This window comes from Meleagris gallopavo, chromosome 2 (genome assembly GCF_000146605.3).
Source record: "Meleagris gallopavo isolate NT-WF06-2002-E0010 breed Aviagen turkey brand Nicholas breeding stock chromosome 2, Turkey_5.1, whole genome shotgun sequence".
Lineage (NCBI taxonomy): Eukaryota > Metazoa > Chordata > Aves > Galliformes > Phasianidae > Meleagris > Meleagris gallopavo.
The window spans coordinates 80598349-80614797 of record NC_015012.2 but is presented as its reverse complement, the minus strand read 5'-3'; the positions used below and the strand labels follow the sequence as shown (position 1 = coordinate 80614797).

Here is a 16449-nt window from a genome sequence, read left to right as displayed (position 1 = left end):
GCCTCGCAGCGCTGAGCGGGAGGAGCAGCTCGGTGCCAAAGTTGGCCACACTCCGCCCGCTTCTCCCCCCTTTCCCACCCGCCCAGCCCCCGCGCCGTGTTCGCCTCTCCACGCGTGTGCGCGGTCACCCGAGGTGCGCACGGCTAGGGGGACGGGGATGTGCTGAGGGAGAGCGTCGGCTCTGAGACCGCGTGCCCTGCCTGCTCCGCTCTGTGACATTTCTGCGCTTTCTCCGCGCGAATGACTCCTCCTTTCGCTTCTCCTCGTTTCGAGGAGCGCGGCGCTGACCGCGTCCTGTTGTCGTCACTGCTGTGAAACTCGGACCGACTCCCCCGCGGTGCTCCTCAGCTCCCGGCGGTCTCCGCCGTTCGGGGCTCCGGTACCGTTCCGGGGAGGCGCCTCGGGGCTCACGGCCCTTTGCCCGGGGATGGGGACCCGAACGCGGCGTGGCACGCAGGGAGCGCTCCTAGCCCGGCAGCGGGGCAGTCCTGAACCACGCCGAAGGGAAAAACTCGGAGGTGGAACGGTGCTCTGCCGAGAGCACGGCGCTGTACCGCTACGCGAGATGCTCCGCGGCCGCACTGACCGGGGAGAACCAACGTGCTGCGAGCGCTAAGCGGCAGAAACGGGCGTAGCGCTGTCACGCCTTCAGCACGAGGATTTGTGGCCGCTCGGTAGAGCTGCCCCTGCCGTTTGGCTGTGCAAATCAGATACAGGCTGAACTTTCTTTTAGGAGGGCATTAGTTTCGAACCTTGTGCTGTTTGGGTTCCTACAGGTGGTATCCTATAGGCAGTGCGTAGGGAAGGGCGTGAGGATCGCCGTGCTGCCAGGAGCTGTCGCACTGCAGTGCCATGGGAAAGTCCAGGAATTGCAGTTTGGGATCTTTTTCTTTGACATCGCCACGAAAACCATTAAAATGAATAAAGTTTAAGCTGGAAATAAAGTTGACAAGTTTAAACCTCAAAAAAAAAAAAAAAAATTCCAAACAGAGTGAAGTCATGACACAGCAGCACTGTAAACAAGGAAGATCGCCAGCTGCCTTTAGATAATTGCCTGCATAGAATGAGTGCCAATTTTAATTTTTAATTGCAAATGGCAATTTTGGCAGCTGAAAATGCCAACATTCTATCTTTTATCTGAGCAAATCTGTGTGAGAGAGCTCGAAACATTGCTGTAATGCTGTAATATAGAGATGCCTAGTGATACGGTTACTTTCAAGGATCCCTGATGCTACAGTTCCTGTCTTAAAGTTATTTTTTGAGTTCCACTGGATATCAGTTTGTCAGACATCTCCATTGCCGGTCTATAAATTCTTTTAATGTATTTATTTAATTCTGATTTCATGACTGCCAGATATTCAGATAATACTGCTGCTGTTCCTGGCTCGTTTTTTCCATCCACCTGATCAAATACAAATGCATCTTGGAAAACATACTCCCTGACGGGGTCAGGGGAAAAAAAAAAAAAAAGTCCTGAAATAGCTCAGAATTGAGGAGACATCACCACGTATGTGGATGAGATATCCACTGGTACCCCTGCTAGGCTATTCTTGACTCTGCAGAGCCCGTTATAGCTCAGCACTATTTCTGCTCCAGGAATGAATGGGCTCTCTGCTGTAAGCCCGACGTCTAGATCGGTGTTCTTCCGAAATGAAGCTCATGCTAATGTGCAGGGCTGAAATGAACCAAGGGTGCTTTCAGAGTTTCAGTCTGAAGTCTTAGATGTGTGGGTTTATTTAGGCCTGCCTGTTGCTTTTGAAATGAAAAGGGGAGAATTAAGCTCTGGCTGCAAATAAGAAACGATCTCTGTAATGGTATTTTCATTTCTCATTTCCATAGGGTAAAATGCTTGAGAGATGAGGATGATGCCCGCTTTGCTTTTATTTCTGTTTGTCTTTTCAAAGCAGAGAGAAAATTGGGTAGCCGCCTGGGGGGCAAGTGTTGTGACCTATATTTGGAAGCCAGTTGGTTAATTTATTTGTAAATACAAACTTGCAAAATGCTGCCAAAGGCAGCTCCTCTGCAAACTTTTGCTACCAGGCGAACAATTTACTCTTGAGCTGGCCCTTTGACTTCAGTATAATTGTGCTGGGTTGCAGAGCCATAAATTACACGTTCCTTTCTGTGTATCTCAGTAGCGCTTTACATAGCAGCCTTAGTTGAAGTCTTTACTGCAAGTACCACAGTCTTCTGTTCTTACTCATTTAGGAACACTTAAAATACGTACGCTTATGAAATCAGAAGAGAAAATTATACTGTTTATGAGTAATGAGTCAGTAGCTTAAACTCTGGCTAACGAAGTATTTATTCCACACCACATCACCTACACGTGGAATATGTACATATTTAATGCATGTGGAGGTGTGTTAGAATGCTCTAATATTCTGACTCCTTAGAAGCGTTGTCTTGGGATGTACGAGGATTTCTTTCTGTTGTTAGTGCTGTTTATTTAGATTATTTTTGGTGGTTTGGTTTGATGAGAAAGTGTAGACATTGCATTGGAATGATCAAAGAGGAATTCCAGATCTGTTGCAGTTTTTACTCTGGTTTCATCTTCAGCCGTCATAAGGATTTTGTATTGTTTTTATTCTTAATTAACATTCTGAAAAAGAAGTGGCATGAGAAGTTCAGAAGAAACACTACTCCTTGATACTGTTTTTATTGTTAAAATTAGTTGCATAAGTTTCCTGATTTTAACACGTTGGATTTATTTCAGGAATAATGAAGTTTCTGTTTCTTACTGACTTCTTTTTAATAAATTATGTGCAAAAGTCTTTGACATTTGTTGCGGCAATGTCCTTATCGTTACAAAGCCATCACCTTTTGCTCTGGAAGCTTCTGAATCACAAATTGCAGGGCCGGGTGGGTATCACTTTGCATGACCTGTATTGATGTTTCCATGGGCCTTCTCCACTGGTCATTGATGGAGGAGATAAGATACAGGGCTAGATGAATGTGTGACCCTGTCTGATCTTCTTCTCATCCTTTCACATTCTGAATGGAAAAAGACTGGAAAGTGATTTCTGAAAAAAATCTAGCAATACGATAAAAATTTAACTAGCTATTTTAGCTTTCCATATCTGCTTTCTGAACATCTTTCACTAGTGATCAGATGGCTGTTGAACAGCAGTATCTTTGCATGTGAGCTAACAGTGCTGCATTATCTACTGTGCTATGAGTATAATTAGGGAGGTTCCACACTATGGTTAGAAACACAGTAATGTGCAACACCCTAAATACTTGCCTACTAGAAAGCAGGAAAGATGATTCTGTCACTTTATCTATCTGCAGGCATTTAATGAATTCATTCCAGGTGTTCTGTAGGTAGTACTGTGGCTTTTATCTTTTCAAGTACCATTTCAGAGCCAGGGCCTGCTATTGTTAGAATAACAGTGTATTTTTATTTATTTATTTATTAAACAAATAACAGTATGATATTAACAAATAGCAAGTGCTAGCAGAGTTGACAACATAAATGGTATGGCAAAGCCACATTAGTCTTATTAGGTACTGAGGACGTAAAAATTTAAAGCTCTGTAGCTGCTTCCTAAAGTTTAATAACTATTTTCTTTCAGGGAGTGCATGATTGTGTACACTTAGATGCACTTCAGTATAAATCCCCAGGAGTTTGTTCCATCTGAGGCAGTCTGTGATTCTGTATGTGTGCACATTTCTCCTTGAAGCATTCTTTGGAGAGGTCCAACTGGAAGACATTCTCTTCCCGTTCATGTCAACCAATCTTTGTCTGGACAGGTCTTGAATGTTGGGTGGAGATGCCACAGCCCTGCTGGGGAACCATTTGGGGGCCTGCATTGACCCTTTTGTTGAAACATAGAGGATTTGAGGTGAGGGGAGAGTAAATCTGAACCTCTCACGTGCTCCTTTTTGTACCGTCTGACACTGTTAAGAAGGATTTGACTTCTTTATCCTTGCAGTTTCTCTTCCAGGAGTTACAGGTTGCTTGGCTTGCTGTGAGCTGCCAGTCGACTGGTAGATCACTCCCTTGCCAGACTGAATGAGCTCAGCTCCCTAACCTCTATTTGAGGCACATACTATAGCCCCAGACCTTCTTGGTTGCTCTCCTGGGTTTCTCCCAGTTTCTGCCCATCCCTTGTTGCTTCGCTTGAGGGGGGACAAATGGGTGTCCCAGTGTGAAGCCACACAGAATAAAGGCCCTTTTCACTGATGCTCCTGGGTGCCCATATGGATGCATGTTGTTGTTTGTTGGTGTTTCTTTTTTTTTCTTTGACTGCACCAGATGCAGAGCTCTACTCTTCTCTTAATTGGACTTCCTAGGTTTTTATGTTCACTTCCTGTATGCTCTTTTGCAGTGCATCTCACTCGTACTCTAACCACACATATACATCAGTCTCAAAGGTCTTTGTGCTTTCTCTGTGATCATCAGAGAAGAGAAAATGGTCAACAAGGCTTCATTCCTGTGGTTCCCTACCACTGTTCACACGCGCAGTCCTCTCTTGGAACTCGTGGGCACTGCATAATACATAACTTCTCTATTCGTTCAGTCTTTGTGAGAGAACTGTTACCCATGTGAGAATCTTCAGGATTGGCAATATCTATCATGTGATGTGCGTAAGAAGTGGTTTTCACTTACCTTAGCAAAATATTGTTTGACATTTTACTCTTCAGGCTTGAAGAGTTCCCTCATTTGTACTGGCCTTCTTTTCTGACTTAGCAGCAGTTGTCCAGGAGAAATACTGCTTTGCCATAAAAATCAGAACTGTTCCTCAACTCTCTTGAAATGAGAGAACAAAAGATTTGCTTTGGGTAAATCACCAGGGCTGGGACTGGTGAAAGCTTATGTACATGGGCTTTCTTCTGTCCTAATATTTATTTCTCAAATGAGATTGAGTAGGGTATGTAGTTAATGAGATGGATCATGTGTACATTAGTACTTGCCTTCAGTGGCTTTAAATAAATGTACAGCCTGAGTGGAGTCTTCTCCATCTCTTCTCCTACTGTACTCTTGATGCAAGTTAGACATTTCTTTATGGTTATAATTTTCCCCCTCATTTTATAACCTTACATTTAGTATTGTGTTGGGGGGTAACAGTCCTACCTTTTATATGTTTTTCTTTCTGTGTCAGTCTTGGAAGTGGTTTTCCTTGTCTTGTTTATTGAGTGTCTTGCATGAGGTGAAGACTGTTGGTGAACTTTCTGTGGCCTCACATGATGAGAAATATTGCTTGGATTTATAGGCTTTGGCCAGAGATAGGATAATCTACGAATACGCTATGTGGCATTAAGTATATGCTGTCTAAAAGGAGTAGCTGCTTTAGAGACTGCCTGGAAGATTTTAGGAAGATTTTAATTGCCTGTGAGACACTGTGTGACAGTTCTAGGTGGTGGCTTAATGAGCTAGGGACCCTTTCTCTTTAATAGTTTTCAAGTTTCTGCAGTATTTGACTTATCATGACATTTAATTTCACTTTAGTTGGGCAGTTGTGATGAGCTTCCAATCCTCCAAATTTGACTGTATTTTTAATAGCTATTCACCCTATTATACTGTTGTTTGTGATGAATTAAGTTTCCTGAATCAGATAAAAGTAGAACTGAGTTTAAAAAAAAATATATTCTATAATTGTAATTAACTTCTAGCATCAACCAAATGGAATACCAAAGGTCATTCCATCTTTAATAATTCATTCACTATTCATTAGAATAATCATCATTAATATATTTACAGTACTCATGAAAATGAAGGGAAACTTTTTTGATAGCTCTAGTAGAATGGAAAAGCACATTCTGTAATTTTATTAATGTTTAAGGGGAAAAAGAGAGTTACGCAGAGAAAAGAAAAGTAATTATTCCTAGATAATGTAAACTTCTAACACTGAAAAGTCAGGGCTTGTTGTTTCTTGATAGCTCACAGACAAAACTTAATGTCCACCTGTTTCATGTGGTCGTATTTCTATTACTCTAAATTTTAAGTCTGATGAAAATTAATGATATTTGCCACAGATTTCAGTTGAAGGAAAATGGAGTCTCCTTCATGCAGATAAAATAAGAAGGAGTAGGACACAAAAAATGTACTATGTAATGAAAAATCTGTAACATATAAGCAGAATTGCTGTTATTTGCTGCATTCTTCCTAATGAGGCAGATGTTTTTCTGTGGTTTTTTTTTTTTTTACAGTAAGTCTTGTTCTTTCCCTTTGCAAACCATTCACACAACAGAGCATGCATTCTTATTTTTAGTGCTGATGTACTGAGATTTGCTTTTGTATATGTATTATGTAGACTACATTGAACTGGGGAGAACTTGTGTATTACCTTCCCTTTCTGTTTTCTGAGAGAGATATACTGAGAGTTTGATTTGCAGGTTTCCTGTAAGAGAGCAGACTGATTGCCCAAGGGATTGCCACTGCAGCTCAGTTAAGGCAGAAAATTCATCAACTGTGTGGTTTTATCAATTGCAAAGTATTATTAAGCAGTTGCTATGCTTATGTCAAAGTAGAATTCCTTTTATATATCAATTAAAAGTTCAAAGGCTGTCTTACAGGTCATCTGTACTTGATCAAGAAGTGTGTTCAATTTTCCGTGTAACAGCAGATTTATCTTTTGTTAGCTGTCTGAGTTGCAGTGTAATTGCGTTACAGGAAGCTCAGCAAAACATTCATCACTTTGGGCACTGAAGTGTGTAGTCTTAGGCAATGCATTCTACTTGAAAGAACACGGGAGTACTTGTTAGTATGTTTGGTTGGGCCTGGTGATTCAGAGGAGGGCACAGTCCTCAGCTACACATACCTGAATTTCTCTCCTTGGCCTTCATCCAAGAAGATCTTCAGGCATAAACATGCATGTTTTCCTTTACGGAGATGAACACAAATATGTACATAAGCATTTTCTCGAGAAGAGATGGATTTTCAAAGGCACTGAATACCTACTTCCTTTAATTATTCTGTTGTGCCTTCAGTGGGTAATTCAATTTTTTCTCCACAACTTGTATCAAATGAAGTTTAACAAATGAATCATGCTCTTAAACTGATTAGGAGTAATGAAGAAAGGAAGTTCTGTACCTGCTCACTTCTTGATTTAAGCAATATATTCCTGTTTATCTTGGCTACCTCCTTGCTTTGAGGCTCCCTTCTTAAAAGAAGGGAACACATTAAGCCTTTCAGGAGTTCTTGTAGAGTTTTAATTATTTTAATTTCATTATATCAAATGTCAACATACTGGTGACGAGTCAAATGTGACAAAACCAAGAGAGTAAAATCCTTCTGCTTTGAGAGAAAAACAATGTTGGGTCTCAGATGAGAGCATCTGCACACGCCCTTTTTGAGATCATTCAGTCAGAAATAGCATCTAACTTCTTCTAGTGCATTAAATTTAACTGCTTTGTATGTCTGAAGCTCATCCATAACCATGGTATCTGAGAAGTACCCATTAAACGCAAATGCACAAATCATCTTCTTCCGTGCTCTGTTAACAGGAACGTGCTTAAAAGTTACTGCTGGCCCTTTTCTAAATATGCATCGTGTCAGGATCCTGACCTACCTGAGAGGGACTTTGGGGGAAATGAAGACAAAACATGGTGCTTTATGTACTTCTGTGAGTTGTGGAAGTGCGGGGCTGCTCATGTTTGACAGTGAGTTTGGAAACACAGGGCAGCGTCCCCCAGAGACCAGTCTGGATCAGCAACCACATCCTTTTGATGGTGACACTGCTGTGTCCTCAGGGCATGACAGGTGGTGGCTCAGTGAAGCCAGTGTGCTTCATTGAGTGGGCTGGGATGGTGAGTGGGCTGTGTCCTTTCATATGGCCCTGTTCTGGAGTAGATGTATTGCTGCCAGGGCATCACACAGCCAATTCAGCAGCTTGCAAAGCACTTCTCTGCATCTGAGAAAGTTGTGCTGACAGAGGTTAGAAGTGGGCTATAAACTTACATGGAGGAAGCAAATCTCTGCATCTTTTATCATTTCTGTGCAGCTGATAATAGTTCCTGTAGAGTCCTTTTTGTGTGTGTATGTGTGCGTTGTATAAACCATCCCCATACAAAAGTGCATGCTCTTGACCTTTGGTGCTTTCTGCAAAAGGATGCTTATTTGTGGCAGGAAACATACAGCAGCTTTTGCAGGGAAGCAGCAAGCTCCCTGCTGGTAGCTGTGCAGTGGGCAAGAGCTGTATTGGCAGCTATGAGGTGCTCCTCAGAGCTGTGTCAGAGCCTCTCCTGAAGGGCAGCTGGGAGGCAAAACTTTCCATGCCTGTGGCCCCACCTGACTGCTTTTATTAGCAATGTGAAGTAAGTGATGGTTCTTTTGGGGAGGTTCCAGGATGCTTCCTGTGCACTCCATGGTTAGTTGCAGTAAGGACAGGTGCACGTCAGTGATTTACTGAATTGCTCATCTCTTTGTGGATGTTTCTCTCCTCAAGAAAATGTCCTAATCATAACTGCGTCCATCGACTGAAGAGGAAGCAGAGTTTAGAAGAAAAGGGGAACAGCTTTGCTAACAACTTCAGGTGCTGTAAATTTTTATATAATACAAAAATTGTTCAAATAGATGTATTTCTCTCCTCCTTCAGTCTTGGAAGCAATAAATTTGACTTGATGCTTGGAGAGGCTGTCTGGAAAGAAGTGAGCCTTCCTCAGAGGTCACCCTGGCTGCTGACTAGCCTCGTGATTTGGCTTCCACTGATAATCTGTTTGCCAGAGTATTGAGGGATTCTTGTAGGCTGTGAGGAGGCAGGTGGTGATCCTGAATTGTAAGCATGCTTCAGAAGGAATTTTGATTTTCATCCTGAAAATGCTTTTAGATGTACTTTCTAGTGGTATTCTTAGTAGTTAATTGTACTTATATTGCAGTTAGTGGAAATGATCAATCTGAACATTGGTAAAAGCAGTCTCAGTCAGAGATGATAGTGAAACTCATCTTAGTAGAGACTTATATCTTCAGAAGCTTTATAAACACTTGAAGTTCTTGTATGGAGGGCTGAAGGCCTATGCAGAAGTTGTTGAAGCTGTTACATTATGTATATGTGGGCACTCCACATGAGATTTCACTGTCTAGAGACAATTTGTAGGGAAAGCCCTGGTGAGAGCACTCGTGGGAGTGTACAGAGGAAAGAAACATTTACCTAGATGGGAAAATTGTGTGAGATAATTCATCTGTATTTACTTCACTTGACAGACACTCATTATTACTGTAAAGTTAGAAATGTGTGTTTATCTTACATTATTAATATGTTCTTAATTTCCTTTTTTTTTTTCCTTTTCTGCTTTCTGTAGAGAGAAAGCTCAAGTACTAATGTGAATCAGTTTATTAAATATACATATAGGTAAAGCATGGTGTTCATCCTTACTTTGTTTTCTGTTGAGTTCTACTACCCTGTGTGCACATCTGAGGAAATAATCAGTAGCATTTTTCTACATAATGAACATTTTGTTTACTACCTAGTTGTGTTTCTGGTCGCTCGTCCTTGCTCAGTGTTGTGTTTTGGGGGTCTGTGTATGTGCATGTGTTTTGGTAGCTCATGTAAATACAGGAATCTGTTGGCTTGTTATTCAAGTCAATTGCCAAGCTTTTAGTTAGACTTAAAGCAGTAGCTTTCAGTATTTTTTCTATTTTACGATAAGGTGCATATTAATTAATTTGATTTCCTATCCAGTTAAAATAATCACTGAGCCCCAAACTGTGTGATCCAAGCATCAAATATAAATGGCTTGAAACAACCACATATGGGTAATTTGAGAGGAAGGGATGAAATGGAGTCCCAGGAGTACAGCCCCATGTCTAACATGACTACATGCACACTTTGAGGAAGACCTGTGGACAGACATCTGAAATTCCCATCCTTCTGAGCGCCCTTTGGCTTGCTGAGAAATAGAATTCTCAAGGACTTTTTCTGCAGGAAGGAATTTGGTTGCTACAGTGCAGTCTCATTCCTGTCCAGGGAATTTCTCCTTGAAACTATAGCTGAGTTAATGACATCTATAAAATATCAAAGACCTCTAAAAATATGAGAAAATTAGATTGAGCGTTGTTATGGTTGCAGTTCATTAATGGGAAAACTGGAGCTGAAGTATCCATACTAGACTGAAGTGTGATATCACACCAGTAAGTGTCAGAAGAGAAGTTTCTTTGAAAAATTCTTTGTGTAATTTTGCTCTCCAGTATTTTTTTTTGCCTGCCTACATGTGTAAATTACCTCCTTCCAGGGAAAGGTAATGGTATTCTTTTTGGCTTGCTTTTATCATCAACTTTAGGAGTTAATCATAAATAGTATAATAGATAGTGACTGAAAGTTCAGATTATTGAGAAAGTGCAGATAGTGACGTTTCAGATGCAATTCTGAATTAAGATTCATTTCTGAATCTGAAATATAATTGACTAGCAATCATTATTTAAGAAATTAGATTGTACAAAATTGAGACTGTGTATTTCCCATTTAGTCATCGTTGGTAAAATTGTATTTTTCTCTGTCTTGAGTAGAAAAGAGGCAAATCTCTGTGAGTTATGACTGAGATGAAAATGAGCCTGAATGAGAACACGAGCAGTTGAATAGATTTTGAACTAGGTTAGAGAAGAGTCAGGCAGGAGAACTGCACTGTATTTTGATTTTGGAAATGGAGTAAGTTTGTTAGTGAGACTCACTCATCTCTTAATACCTACATTTAGCATCCAGCAGAGAACCGGCGTCCTTCCCAGCGCAGTGTGTGCTGCAGAGCAGCATTCTGTGTGCACGCAGGGTGTTTGCTGCGTTTGGTCTGTTGAGATGGCTCACTAACAAAACTTCTGTCTTCACATCAGAGGAGAGCTGTTACAGACATGCGTTGTTGGTAGATTAGGCTGTTACCAGGATAGATCTGTTTTCTCTTTTCAAACTGAGGGCTTCCTTGCCTACCTCTAGAGGGTGTTCAGGTGACGGCAACAAATCACTGCAGATATGGTTCATACTGTTTTCTGGCAGGAGGATAAAGCCTCGCCTTGCAGTCTCCCCATGTTTCAGCTCCTGCAGCACCCTTAGGACTGGGCTCAGCAGATGCTCTGAGTGCTCACTGCTGTGGCTTTGTAACCTCTGTCCTCAGCCTGGACTTTGTTCCTAGACTGCGTAGTAGGGAAAAAGTTGTTCGTCTTAACATCTGATAGCAAGTTGTACAAAGCATCTGGCTAGTTAATTATTATAATTACATTTATGAGTAACAAAACCAGAAAGTACGCTTTGCATGATTCATTAAGGGGGAAAAAAACAAATGAAACTGTTCCCTTTTAGTTTGTCTGGCAACCTCAGGAGCACATTAGAAAGGTTGTTCATTCAACTGTGAGCTATTAATAGCAGACTAACATAGATGCATTTTTAACTTACCTAATTTCTGTAAATCTGTTTCAAAAATTGTGTTGTTTTTTTAATCACTTCTTGAAAATGATGCTTGTTTTGGCAGATATTGCATTGTTGCATAACCTGGGAATTTCACTGAGTAACAATTTTGTCAAAGTTATGTATCATGTGATTAATGAAAGCTCTTCCTGCATTACTTGGCTTTTCCTGAAGACGCTGAGGTAGAGAAGTGGATGCCTGATGGAAGAACAAGCAGAATGGCAGCGTGGCTTTCCAGCACATGGCAGGGATAACAGGCTGCAGGTGAGCTAACAGCAGCAAAGTGTCTCATGACTTTTTAAGACTGACTATCAAATTTTGAAAACCATGTATAAATTCTTCAAAAACAGGAGTGAAGGAAGGATATTTTACTCTCTGACTTTGAGATGACAGACATTTAAAATTGATGCACATTGTGCCCAGGTAGGCTGTATCCTCTATGTTTGCAGCTTCAGTTCTGTGATGGATCACAGAACACACGGTACTAATTAAGCAGCATGCATACACTGTGACTTCTGGTTCTCTCTCACGTTTGCCCTTTTTGTATGCCAAAGACATCCTAGAAAGCAAGAAGTGTGTGGCCTTTCTGCTCACACAATCCTAGCAAATACAAAGATAACCCAGACTTTCCTGAATCTTCACCCTTGTTAGTTCAGGCACTTTCATCATCCCTAAAGTCAAGCAAAGCAAATTGTCGGCTCTTTTATCCTGGGATAAACTAGCACTGCAAAAACCTGCTTATTCCTTTAATTGTGTGTGTCTTGAGGTTCCTACTCCTACAGAAAATATCAAGAAAAGCTTCTGTGTCTTCTTAGCCAAATTCAGGTGTTTTCCAAAAAGGCATTCAAAGTGAAGATATTTGACTTCCCTTTGAGTGTCTTTTTAGATGCTCTGCCAGCCTCTTCTTTTTGGTTGTACCTGGTTGCTTGCCTCAGGCACTAATGATCGTTTACTGCTTTGGTGCTTTCTGATTAACTCCAGTCTCAATCAGAGAACCATGGGATTGGAGCTGAAGGGGTTGCTAATGGCAGCCCTACAAGAGGACTCCATGGACATTGTTGAGAGGTAAAAAAAGAGAACAGCTTTTATCACAGTGGTTTATGTCCTTTAAAGTTTCAGCATGCTGTTTTGGGCTTTCTGGAAACTCTCTGATGCGTTCAAGTATATAACTATATAAAGATGTGTGTGTGTGTGTATAAAGTGCTGATATGCATTTCCATCCTCATTAAAAAAGCAGAGAACGTGACTTACAGTTTGTTGAGTCAAACGTTAGCACTTCTGCATAGAGAAGTCTCTAACATGTATAAATGGCAAGCCAAATCCAAAAGCTGTTTACTAGCCATTAATTCCAGTCTAAATCCAGAAGCCCTTACTCAAGCAAAATATCAAGTAATAGGATCCTTTATCTTAATAGTGCTTTATAACTTAAATTCTCCTCCAGGTTTCTATCAATCAGCACTGTTTTGTTGTTGTTTTCTTGTGCAACTCACACAATGCTTGTGCTGCATCGACTTTGGCTATTACATGCTAACTCATATGCAGCTGTAATGGATCACAGTATGCTTTTGGCAGCATTTTTGGATCTTTGCTCTAGCCATTTGCAATGAATAACAGAGATCTTAAGTGACAAAATGCTTTCCCTTTAAAGGTAGTCGTTAAAATACTGCTACAAAAGTAACCATAGAGTTTGGAAAATGATGTGGTACAAAATAACATATTTTGCGACATACACTTCTATTCTTTTCTGAAAATGATTGTTCTTTTGCAGGCATGGGAATGTGGATACGTTCCTAATCTAAAATCAATAGGAAATATTTCAGTTGTTCAAATAGCTCTTAAACATATTTTAGACTGATAGCTGATTGTATATTATGTTTGCAGCCTTTGCGCAAAGCAGCGTTTAATAGCACAGCTTGCTGTATAATTAATATAGAGAAAGACTGTTCTTCATAATATCAATCTATAAAAACCCAATGTATTTATTCACATAATGCAGTTGATGTCAAGTTGCCACAGTGCTTAGAATTTATTGCTACATTGCTTGACACGTAGCTATCAACTGAAATAACTCCTTCAGAATTATAGCTCAACCTCAAGATTTCCTGCTCCCTGTTTAGAAACTGACTTTACAAGCTAGTTGGATGGCTGAATTAGCAAGGATATAATAGTTCTATGGAAAGCGGCTGCTAATGGAAAGTTGTCAGTATTGGAATGGGTTACTTATAGGATTTTCCTTGAATTGCTGTCATTATTGTCTGCATATGCAGTGGTTATCAATGACTGTAATTGCTCTGTAGTTGCCCTGCCCCACTGTCTTACTGTCATATTCATTTTTAGCTTTCCTAAAATCTAGGCAGAAAATATCTGGGGATTAATCTACTATTATGTTTTGTGTTTTGCCTGGCAACTTTGTGCAAGTTCCTAGTTATTAATGACTACTCTTGTGGCGTGAACACAAATATCCTCAAATTCTCCTAATGAAATGCACTTTCTCTGGAAGTCTCTGGCACCAGTTTTGGCCCAATTGATTTGCATATTTTTCCTCTAAGAGGATAAAGTAAAATCTTGCCATGGAGGAAACATCTCAGTGGGAAGACCTGAAGAAGAGCGGTTTCTGTTTGGGTCATCATTGTTGCCTACATGTCTAGGACCACTGTAGAGTACAGCACCCCATCTGCTAATGGCAAAGGTTAAGGTTAATTGGCAAAGTGTGGGAGTGAATTACTAGCTACATATGTTTATATGGCAGCTCTATGCTTGTCAGAGTCAAAAAGGGTTTCAACCTGGCTTGAAGCTCCTGTCTACAGAGAATGATTATTATCAAGCGAGAAAACTTGCATTTATAAAGATGTAAACAGTGATAGGCAACAATTGGCAATCAAAGGCATCACAGCTTTGGTGCACTTACCCTAATTTTATGTTTTGTCCTCTCTTGTGATGTTCAGGGTTAGCATAGTAGGTCCTCTGACTCGAAATGCACAAAGCCACAGTAATGATGATATTCTTAGCTGGGCTGAGGACAGCTACTACCTTAAAACTGTTTCCTGTTGTGATCTTCCTTGCGGTGTGTTGTGTGCCGATAAGTCACAACTTGCAGCTTGCGGTGTCTTATTGCTTAATTTAACCATAGCTTGCATGTCTTATGGTTTGATTGGCTGGCAAAGCATGCAGAAATTCTGAGTCAGATGCACCTATTTCTGGATGCCCAATATAATTAGGCGCAGCCCTGAAGCAACACACTTTATGCAACTTTCCAGGCACACACAATGCAAAAATGCAAGTAAGGGTTTAAAAATTCTTTGGAAAAAAAAATAATGCCGTTTAACTCCAAATTATGATTGTACTCATTCTGATGAACCTTTTGGTAAAGATGAAGTCCTGCAGTTTTTTAAAAATTACAACTTTTGCACATATGAAATGTGCCAACTGGACATTCCTGGAAATTCAGGTGTCCTATATAGAACCAGCCTTGTTATTAAAGACCACAAATTTCTATGCTACTTTTCTGCAGTCCTCGGGCATTGCTTTTGAAAGAGAGTTTTGTTTCTGTAGCCTCTTTTGCATGATCAGCTTGCTAGAAAAGTGTGCTAATTAGCAGCACTGCCTCTAGATGCCAACTGAAAACAAGGCTGAAAACAGCTGCTTGTGTTCTAGGGGATACAGGAATTATGCACTGCTGTTAATTTTTGGCTCCTAACAATTGGGCTGGGTCTGTCCCCAGCAGAAGGAAGTGATTTAACTAGAACTGTCTTACTGAAAATGATATGAAATAAGTATTTCTTTTTATTAGGAGTCTAAGGCTCTATAGAACAGTTTGAGTCTAAACTGCTTGAAATGTGATTATGTGCTTAATTACTTGTGTGTAAATAATGGAGTAAAATCCTCATGGGTTTTAATTGAGATACACCTGTAAGCAATTAAGCAGAGCAGTTTATAATATTGATTTATTTGAAATATAAGAAATATATCTATTCTCACAGCTCAGAATCACACACCTCCATGTGCTGAAAATATTGCCTTCTAAGAGAACCAGGTAGAAACCAGTATCTATTTATAGATTTATCTTTCTACCATTGCTTTATCTGCTTCATTTTTAGTGATAGAAATAGAATAGTAGGAATAGAGAACTTCAAAGGTCATGAAGTCCATCTGCCTGACCACTTCAGGGCTAACCAACAGTTGCAGCATCTTATTGAGGACATTGTCCAAACCTTACGTACAATTAAGGTTATAATTTTAATTACATAGAATTAAAATTAAAAATACACCATTTAACATAAATATGCAACAGAACTGTATTAAATAGTGAATGCTAGGTAATTAGGTTTCATTTGTTTAAAATAAATTCTGTAGTCTGGTTAAATAACAGAGGTTAACAGAGTCTGGTTAGATAACAGAGGTAAATGTGTTCCTGAAAATTCATTAAATAGTATGAACAGCATCTTAGTTATCAAGAATGGAAAAATGAATTAACGCTGGAGCCACAAGGAACAGAAGTGTAAAGCTGAAGCTGGAATTTCAGGAAATTGCTGTGGTTTCTTGGTTTATTTTTAAAAATGGAGGAAATCTTTCCACTACTTTTTATAAAGATATCATTTTGAAAATCATACACAGTAAGTTTCTTAAAATAATACTGATGTGAGGGAGTATTTATCTCTTGCTGTGTATCTTTTGAAACAGGCATTTCTGATGTTATTTTTCTTTTGATCTACCAGACATACAGTGGCTAGGTGTGCCAGTGCTGTATGAGTGTCTTTAACTGTGGCTTAATGTATGCGCTATGTTATGCTTTGTGCAGAATGCAGACCAGAATTAACTCCCTCCAGTGGTGGAAGCACCGAGTGAATTGATTGCAACAAATTGCAGAACCACCTTAGCATGCACCCATACAATTAACTTAGAGGTTTTTATTTGCATGTGCATATGTATGTTTGTACGAAGGTGCTGTTGAACACGGCAGCTCCCGATCACAAGATGAAGTGATGCTTTTTCCTTTCCACACTGGATAATCAACTTACACCACAGCTGACAGATTGCATCTATCCTGCCTTGTACTTGGCTGTGGGCCTCTTCTAGACATGACATGGTGGCCCACTAAACACTTTGACGTAGTCTG

The 16449-nt window shown here is 40.2% G+C and overlaps 1 long non-coding RNA gene across 2 annotated transcripts; it reads right to left on the bottom strand.

Annotated features, from left to right (window-relative positions):
* Positions 1-2335: 2335 nt before the first annotated feature.
* LOC104909924 lies at positions 2336-15727 on the bottom strand. Of its 2 annotated transcripts, none has more exons than XR_004158976.1 (4): positions 14242-15727; positions 10860-11062; positions 10628-10772; positions 2336-6825 (listed from the first exon to the last, which is right to left on the bottom strand). It is a non-coding gene; the product is annotated as an uncharacterized LOC104909924 (long non-coding RNA). The 2 variants fall into 2 exon arrangements; XR_004158977.1 differs by having other exon boundaries at positions 2336-2994.
* Positions 15728-16449: the final 722 nt, after the last annotated feature.